General features: G+C 37.9%; 1 pseudogene; it reads left to right on the forward strand.

The window, feature by feature from the left end:
* Positions 1 to 257: 257 nt before the first annotated feature.
* On the forward strand, positions 258 to 1,378 carry LOC129872478 (ninja-family protein AFP1-like; annotated as a pseudogene).
* Positions 1,379 to 9,003: the final 7,625 nt, after the last annotated feature.

Raw genomic sequence — 9,003 nt, forward strand, 5'->3', positions numbered from 1 at the left:
TGAACATTTTTCTTAGTTTCTTCCACCTGGTTCTTCTCTATTTTCACATTCGAGTTGGTCTAAAAAGTTTTTTTTTGTAAGTACAACTTAATTTGACGCATAAATCTATTATTTTCCTCTTATAACGTAACAGGAATTTGGACATATGATGTGTTTCATTAGTACACTAATTCCATGTTTAAGTTCTTCAATCAATAAACTTAACATGTCTATATATAACTCTTATCTATTTGTTTTCTTCTTGCAGTGATCTATCTATGGCTACATCAAACGGTAAAACTTTAAGTGATCAACAAGAAATTGATCTCAATTTCTCACTTGGTGGCTCTTATAATTATGAAAATCCTAAAGAAATTTCAATACCTCAGCCTTTTTCACAAATTATAGCATCAGTTGCCAACAATCCGGCCTTTCAGCGGGCTATTGAGATTATAAGATCTGACATGAATAACAACTCAAAGGATATGCCTGAAACTTATGGTATGGTGTATATCCATTTTTCTACATTCTGTTGCTCTTACATGATTTTAGATTGTTTCATCTTGTTTATTCCTTCTTATGCTCTTCCCAATAAAAAGTCCTTTTTAAAATGTTTGATCTTTCTTTCAATCTTTCGCACCAAAAACACAAGAGAAAAAATTATGATTGAGATAAGAAGAAAAATTGTCGAGTTCATTAGAGATAAACCACCAGTCTAAGCTTATCTTTCATGTATTCATTACATCTTAAAAAATGAAGCTAAAACAACAACAACAATAATAATAAATACCAAGTAGGTACTAACATTATTAAATTTCTTTTTCTATTTTCTTGTAGTATTGGAGTCTACACCGTACACCACTGAGGAAGGTAACTCAATAGTTGTTCCTTCAAAAACTATAGAGAAGAGAAATGCAACTACTCCAACTTTTGTTCCAGCCCTCTCAACCATGACTAAAAGTAAGGAAATTGTGCCTACATATCCTTAAATTATTATTTCAATTAACAAACTGTCGTTCATTCTAAATTATCAGAAAATGGAGAATCTACTATCAAATCCAACACGGAAAAGGGTAAGTCAATTGTATTACCAGAAAGCAATGGAGAAAAGCTGTTAAAGAAAGTTAAGAACTCTCATAATGCTATCACTTTGATGGATACTAATGACCTACTAAGGACTATGCCTTGTGTGGCAACTTCTGGTGGAATCATAAATGGAAAACTGACAGAAGGGATCCTTTATAGTTTTGGACAAGAAAAGCAAATTTCAATAGTTTGCATTTGTCATGGGAGGTTCTTCGCACCAGCTGAATTTGTAAAGCATAGCAGCGGGAAAGAGGTTGATAATCCCATGATGTTTATTAAAGTAGTTGATGATGCATAAATAGGCAATGCTTAATATCTTATATTACAAATGTTTTCAAATCGTTTAAGTCCAATCCTAAACTTTAGTTTGATGTTTCTCATTTCACAGGGAGTTTTAATTGATTGTCCATTATGTATTTTCATTTGTAAAGCAAAACAACATATTCCCAAAATGACTTAACAATGTATTACGCAATGCATCAGATTATATACTGTGTAAAACTAGTAGAAAATTCTCAAATTTTTCAAACTGAACTTACGAATGAGGTTTGACATTGCAAGCTCTTATTATATATATAAGCATCATTAATGCACAAGAATCATTCTAATCGCTTATGATTTTAGCAAATGTTGATACATAGAATAGGAAAATATAGAACCTTATATCAATATTTACATCAAGAAGTTTAGATTTGCACTCCTAACTTTGTACGTGTTATTAATGAAAAAATATTACAAGTTATCACCATCTCCTTCCCCGTTAATAATTTAATATTATATTTAGAGGATGATCCTAGTGTAAAAACAACTAGAGGCAAGCAATTGATCTTCAATAATAATTAGGAGATAGTTTTCAGTTAAATTTCTCTATTGAAATTATCATTTTTGGGGTAATGTCTGACTTTACTTCAAATTCAGAATTGAAAAAAAGTCTATCACATCAAAAATTTAGTGAACAAATACCGATTTACGCAAATAATGGTTATGCAGTGGCCCTTGGCCTTGAATGAGGCAAAGGTGGATCTTTTAAAAGTTCTGAAAACAGTAAATGAAGTTCAATTATTTCATTACAATAGAGAGGATCAATATAGATAAAGTCATTACAAATTATGGGTTTGATCATGATTAAACTCTATATCAAACAAGTCAAACATGGTCAACTTAAATTATTCATAGTGTTTCTGTTGCATAGGTCACACATAGCCTCACTATTCTATTTGCATTTATTTTCCATTCAACTCTATAATTAAACTTAAATCGGAAAACTACGTGGTATAGCTATTAAGTTTATGCATTTAGTGTCTATAGCTACACTTTAATTTAAAATATTTCCTGTACCCTTTTTTGAATCTATTGACCTTGTATTTTTCTCCTTATCTGATTGCTTATTTGTAATTATTGTGTTGATTATCTTCTCATTACCTTCACTTGATAATGTAATTGGTGGAGTGATGCTCATTCACATGAGTTTTGTTGCTTTGTTCTTTTAATTCCCTAATATCCTCCCTTTTTTTTGTAAAATATTAAAGGGATAATTTCAGTTCTTTCCCGCATTAGACAGAGATGGCAGTCATACTTTCACGAACTCTTGAACGAAGGAGGGGACAGAGACTTTGTGTTGGGAGACTTGGAGCACTTGGATAGGCGCCGCGACTTTGGGTATTGTAGGAGAATAAAGGTTGAGGAGATTAAGGGAGCTGTTCGTAGGATAAGCAGGGGAAAAGCGACCGGACCTGACGAGATCCCTGGGGAATTTTGGAAGAATGCAGGTAGGGTAGGATTGGAGTGGCTGACTGCGCTGTTTAATGTCATTGTCATGACATCGAAGATGCCGGAAGAATGGAGGTGGAGTACAATCATTCCCGTGTACAAGAACAAGGGAGACATTCAAAGCTGCACCAACTATAGAGGTATCAAGCTGCTAAGTCACACTATGAAAGTGTGGGAAAGGGTGATAGAAATGAGGGTGAGGAGTAGTGTGTCTATTTCAGAGAACCAGTTTGGATTCAGGCGCTCGACTACAGAAGCCATTCATATTTTAAGGAGATTGGTGGATCAGTATAGGGAGCGAAAAAGGGACTTACACATGATATTCATTGACCTAGAAAAGGCCTATGACAAAGTTCCAAGAGAGGTCCTATTGAGATGCTTGGAGGAGAAATGTATACCTGTGGCATACATTAGAGCGATTAAAGACATGTATGATGGAGCTAAGACTAGGGTAAGAATTGTCACGCCCCGGGAGGGTACCCTAGACGTGACCGGCACTCGAAAGCCATTTCTGACCCTCGAGCGAACCACCTGATTCAGTCGCACTATCATTCAATCACATTCACTCAATAAAGGGTTCAATCGTAACATACTATCCACGACATGGGGCCGAAGGCCAAACATTTCTCAACTCAACAAAATAAGTATAATAGGACTTCTCAAAAGTAGCAGTCCAACCTTCCCACGCTCTAGTCTATGAAGCCTCTATCAAATTCTAGAAGGTGCCAATGACAAGCCCATGGCTACCTACAATCAGGATAATGGAAACAACAACAACAACAAAACTATACAAGAAAGCTCAATATCCTCCGGAAACTAGGAGGACTCACCAACTAGCTGGGAGTGTATGTGGATCTTCAACGGAGCGCCGGTTGATGATCTCTGGTACCTGTCGCTGCATCATAAAATGATGCAGGCCAAATGGCGTCAGTACATGGAATGTACGAGTATGTAAAATGGCCGGATGAAGCAAAAATTAAGAAGCATCAATATCAACTCAGGATCTTAACTCATATATATATACATAACAACTCACTCAAATGTCCTAAGTCCAACAAGAATAGTTCAGATAGGACTAACTCATAAGCCACTTAACTCAACTGACTCGGAGCACTATCAAGGCCTAAATGGGAGTTTTTCTTAACCGACAACCATCACCTATGAGCCGGTGATAGTACAACAATCAGACGTTGTTGCCATGTCCGTCCATTCCTTGCCAGGGCATGAACGCCTCCCTAATCATGAATACCATCGATTAGTCAAGTCCTATCATTTCAGGACAATAAAATGGGAAACATCCGACTTGAACGGTTCAATCCCATGGGAAGCATCCGACTTTAATGGTTCCATCCCTACCTACGTTGGCGGCGTAGTTTTTGGGGTTCGAGTACGGACTGTACTCTCGCCCGCCTCGGTGCTCGATACTCCTCCCATGACTCTATGCTCGTAAGACTCCCTCCAATCATCTCAAACAAGCCCTCACGGCTAGTTTCATGTGGGACATTGCCAACTCATCAACTTTATCCTCATTTCAACTCAATCAATTCATAAGGGCAAGTCTCACTTAGGACCTTGTCTACTCATCAATTCTATCTTCCAATCAACTCAATCACGCCTAATTTAATAAGCATTTATGACATCTCCTCAAGACTCATCACAACTCTATGGCTTTAGCTCAACAATTCAAGTAGATTAACACATTTAAGGAAATTGAATTATGCAACATAATCACATGGTTAAAGAGATCAACAAAACATATTAACAATTCCTCTCCATCAACTCACACTAACATGAAGGTTTAGGAACCTCTTAGCTCAACAACACCAACACAAACAAAATCAAATTTTATAAGAGACAAAACTCATTCAAACATAAACCATATCAAGAAACTCCATTCTCATGGACCTTTAACCTCAAAGCAAGAATAGGGCACATGGGTGGACTCAACCCATGTTTTGGATAGCCTTACATACCTTAGAATAGATTCTTGAAGAAACCTTATAGTTGGGTCTTCAATGACAACTTGAATCTTGAAGCTCTTGGAACTCTTCTTGTTGGAAATGGAGAAGAAGAAGAAGAGAGAGAGGGGAACTCCTAGGGCTTTTTTTAGAGAGAGAGTGAGGCTGCAAAATGTGTCCCCAAATGACCAAGGGTAATACATATATAATTTGGGTAAGTTCCCAAATTGCCCCTCCTCAAAAGTCCTGAAAATAGGCTAAAATGCTACTGGCGCGATAGTGGCGCGTCGCGCCATTGCAGCGCCAGGTTGATTACGCCTAAAAACCTGCACACCTCATAGTGGCTCGCCACGCCAGAGACCAAACTACTGAGGCATGTTTCTGGCGCGATAGTGGCGCGTCGCGCCCTTACAGCGCCAAGGCCATTGTTCCTGGTTCTGGAAATTTGGCTTGAAAAATCCTGCACAACTTTTAGTGGCGCGCCGCGCCAGAGCCCAAACTACTGAGGCATGTTTCTGGCGTGATAGTGGCGCGTCGCGCCACTGCGGCGCCAAGCCCAGTTTTCCAGCAACTGCAACCCAGGCCTGAAAATCCCTACTGTGCTAGTTCGTCTTAGGATCGTCATATCTTTTGACTCCGAACTCCAAAAATTACATTTTTGGTGGCGTTGGAAAGAAGACTCGACGACCTTTAATTTGATGGGTCGTGGGCTACCCAGATTGTCATCTTTCAAAATATAGGGTCATTAGAAGTCGACCCCGTACACGAACTCATCCTAACTTAGCCACGACGAACCTTTTTGGGCTTAGCTCGGTCCTAGGGGTCCTCTGTGACCCCACATCACCTCCAACACTCTTCAATTTCTCAGGGACTCATCTTAAATCAAGCACATACTTCGAAGTAAATACGATTGACCCTATACATATACAAGGAAGGTCCGAATATTTTGGGAGAAATTTTGAGGGGTGTTACAGGATGGTAGAAGGGGACTCGGAGCACTTTCCTATTATGATGGGGTTACACCAGGGATCGACTCTTAGCCTGTTTCTATTCGCCCTGGTGATGGATCAATTGAAAAGACAAATACAAGGTGTGGTGCCTTGGTGTATGTTGTTCGTGGATGATATAGTCCTGATTGACGAGACTCACAACGGAGTTAATGACAAGCTGGAGGGCTGGAGACAAACGTTGGAGTCTAAAGGATTTAAATTGAGTAGGACCAAGATAGAATACTTGGAGTGCAGTTTCAGTGGACTATCGCGTGAAGCTGACGGGGAAGTGAGGCTTGGTACCCTGGCCATTTAAAAGAAAAGAAGCTTGAAGTACCTTGGGTCTATTATACAAGAAGATGGGGATATCGATGACAATGTTTCACACTGTATCGGTGCAGGGTGGATGAAATGGAGGCTCGCCTCCGGAGTGCTGTATGACAAGATAGTGCCATCAAAACTCAAAGGAAAGTTCTACAAAGTGGTAGTTAAACCGACTCTATTGTACGGGGTGGAGTGTTGGCCAATCTAGTAACTTCATGTTCAGAAGATGAAAGTCGCGGAAATGCAAATGCTGCGATGTATGTGTGGGCACACTAGGATGGATAGAATTAGGAATGAAGATATCCGAGACAAGGTGGGAGTGGCATCGGTGGAGGACAAGATGCGGGAAGTGAGTCTGAAATGGTTTGGGCATGTGAAGAGGAGAGACACAGATGCTCCAGTGCGGAGGTGCGAGAGGTTGGCTATGGACGATTTTAGGAGGGGCAAAGGGAGGGCGAAGAAGTATTGGGAAGAGGTGATTAGACATGATATGGCACAGTTGTAGCTCACCGAGGACATGACCTTAGATAGGAGGCTATGGAGGACTCAGACTAAGATAGTGGGCTAGGTGGCCTATCTTTTCTCCATAGTAGTCGTAGTCGCGCTCATTTGTTTATTAACATATGATTTTTGCATGGGATTACTGCTTATATTAGTTAGCCCAGTTTACTTTGATTATCCTATTTTATCTATAGTAGTTAATGCTCCTTTATCCCCGATCTTTTCTACCCTGACTTTATCGCTCTCATTATTCATATTTTTATATTGTTTGCTATATGCCTGGCTCTACTGACCTATGTCTTGTTTTCCTTGTTTCTCCTTCCTTGTTATTCTTTCTTAAGACGAGGGTCTTTCGGAAACAGCCACCCTACCTTTTAAGGTGGGGGTTAGGTCTGCGTACACTCTATCCTCCCTAGACCCCACATGGTGGGACTATACTGGGTTTGTTGTTGTTGTTGTCTTTGTTGGGAGTAATTGTTTCTATAGCTGCAACACTCTAGAACCCTGTACCTCTAGGTATCCTTAATCTCCTAAGTGTAGGATTCTATTTTGCCAGGACTACTGTTTTTCATTTACTAGTTATGGAAACGTGCATTGCACGTTTATTCCAAAAAACTTTATATAAGTTTTGTATTGCAAATGATATATTTTATCTCCTTCAAATCTATTGGTATTTATTACAAAAAAAAATCCATCAATTTTATGATAGGAAGTACATATATCTTACTATTAAAAAGAATACGCCCTTAATTATAGAATTGTAACACCGTACAACTTTCCCTTTTAGAATCAGAATCTATCGTCGCAAGTATCTAAGCTTGAACCGTGTGTTGTCCTACTTGTGCTTATGTGTTAAGGTTTATTACAATGAGTGGAAAGTATATTGAAAGTGTTTTAGGGTCATAAGAGACCTCTAATACTTAGTTGAATTCAAAACCTCTCTACCGGTTAAGTTTTTCGCATTAGTTCATACAACGGTCAACTTCAAATGATCATATCTCGTAGAATAAAAAGAATTAGGTGGATCATGAACTATCAAATTAAAGGCCTTTGAGTCATATTTCCAACTCCACCAAAGTTTCCTCATTTGGAGTTTGGAGTAAAATGTTATGTCCAATTTAGTGAAGTCTTGTCAGGCAGTCGTATCTTCACGACCGCCACTATGGGCTGTATAGACCTTCATGGACCATGAAGGCTTGCTGTAATACTTTTTCAGAAACTTCATGCACGTGTCCCAGCGTCAATTTAGTCCTTTCCAAAGCTTTTTAACCCTATTTTAAGTCGTTTTGGGGTGATTTGAAGGAATATATCATTCTAGTAACTTATTTTTCTCTCATAATCATCAATCCAAACAATCTAGTCTCAAGAAACTCTCCCAAAACTAACCTAGGATCCGCTTCTTTATCAAGAAACTCTCCCAAAACTAACCTAGGTTCCGCTTCTTCATTAAGAACCCTAAAGCCTTCAAATCAAAAAATTCAAGAATTAAAGAAAAGCCCTATTTTTTTTCAAGTTCTTCCACTCTCAGAACTTCATAAAAGAGTTTACTTTTCTCAAGATCAAGTATCAAGGTTCCAATATCAAAGGTTTCTTCCAAGAAAGCTAGTGTTTTTTCGAGTTTCGATTGTAATATTAATCTTCTAGGTATGTAAGGCTAATCATAGTGTTTGATTGAGTTCATCGACGCTCCATACATCTAAATTCTATCATCAAAGAGTTGAGTTGAGTTTTAGCCCTAGTTTCTTTGAATTTAAAATTAGTAATTTCTTCGTTCATTGAGTTCTATATAATCGTGCATTGAGATTATTATTATTTCTACATCTTGAATTCTTGAGATTGTTGTTCATGATTTCATTCATATGAACCCTAGCTGAGTTGATGATCATTATATTAGCATGCATTTATTTTGAGTTGATGAGAATGATTTTCATGCATTAAATGATGTATTATTTTAAATTGAGCCTATACATATTTTATTGAGTTTTGAAATAGCATGAGTTGAGTTTTGAGGAGTTCCATAACTACCATTTTGAGTATGAAAGAGTTCATTGTTAATACATTTGTTTCTTCTCTTTTTAAACTTATATTTGAGAATGAGTTGAGTCTGAAAAGTTCTTAAACTTTTACAATTTTGAACATGAGTATTTTTGAGTATAATTGATTATTTGAGATAGACTTTTGAGAAAGTATGAATGAGCTTGAATACATGTTTTGAATGAAAGAATTGATGATTGAGATAAGATTGAGTTTGATGAGAGTACAATGAGATTAGATGAGATGATTTGATTATATTGATTTGATTGAGCATATGAGAATATTGAGTCTATTGGGAGTAGTATTGAACACCGATTTGGGTAAGAGAAAATAACAACCACTACTAAAAACAGTCCAAAAAG

The sequence above is a fragment of the Solanum dulcamara genome, chromosome 11 (assembly GCF_947179165.1).
Source record: "Solanum dulcamara chromosome 11, daSolDulc1.2, whole genome shotgun sequence".
NCBI lineage: Eukaryota > Viridiplantae > Streptophyta > Magnoliopsida > Solanales > Solanaceae > Solanum > Solanum dulcamara.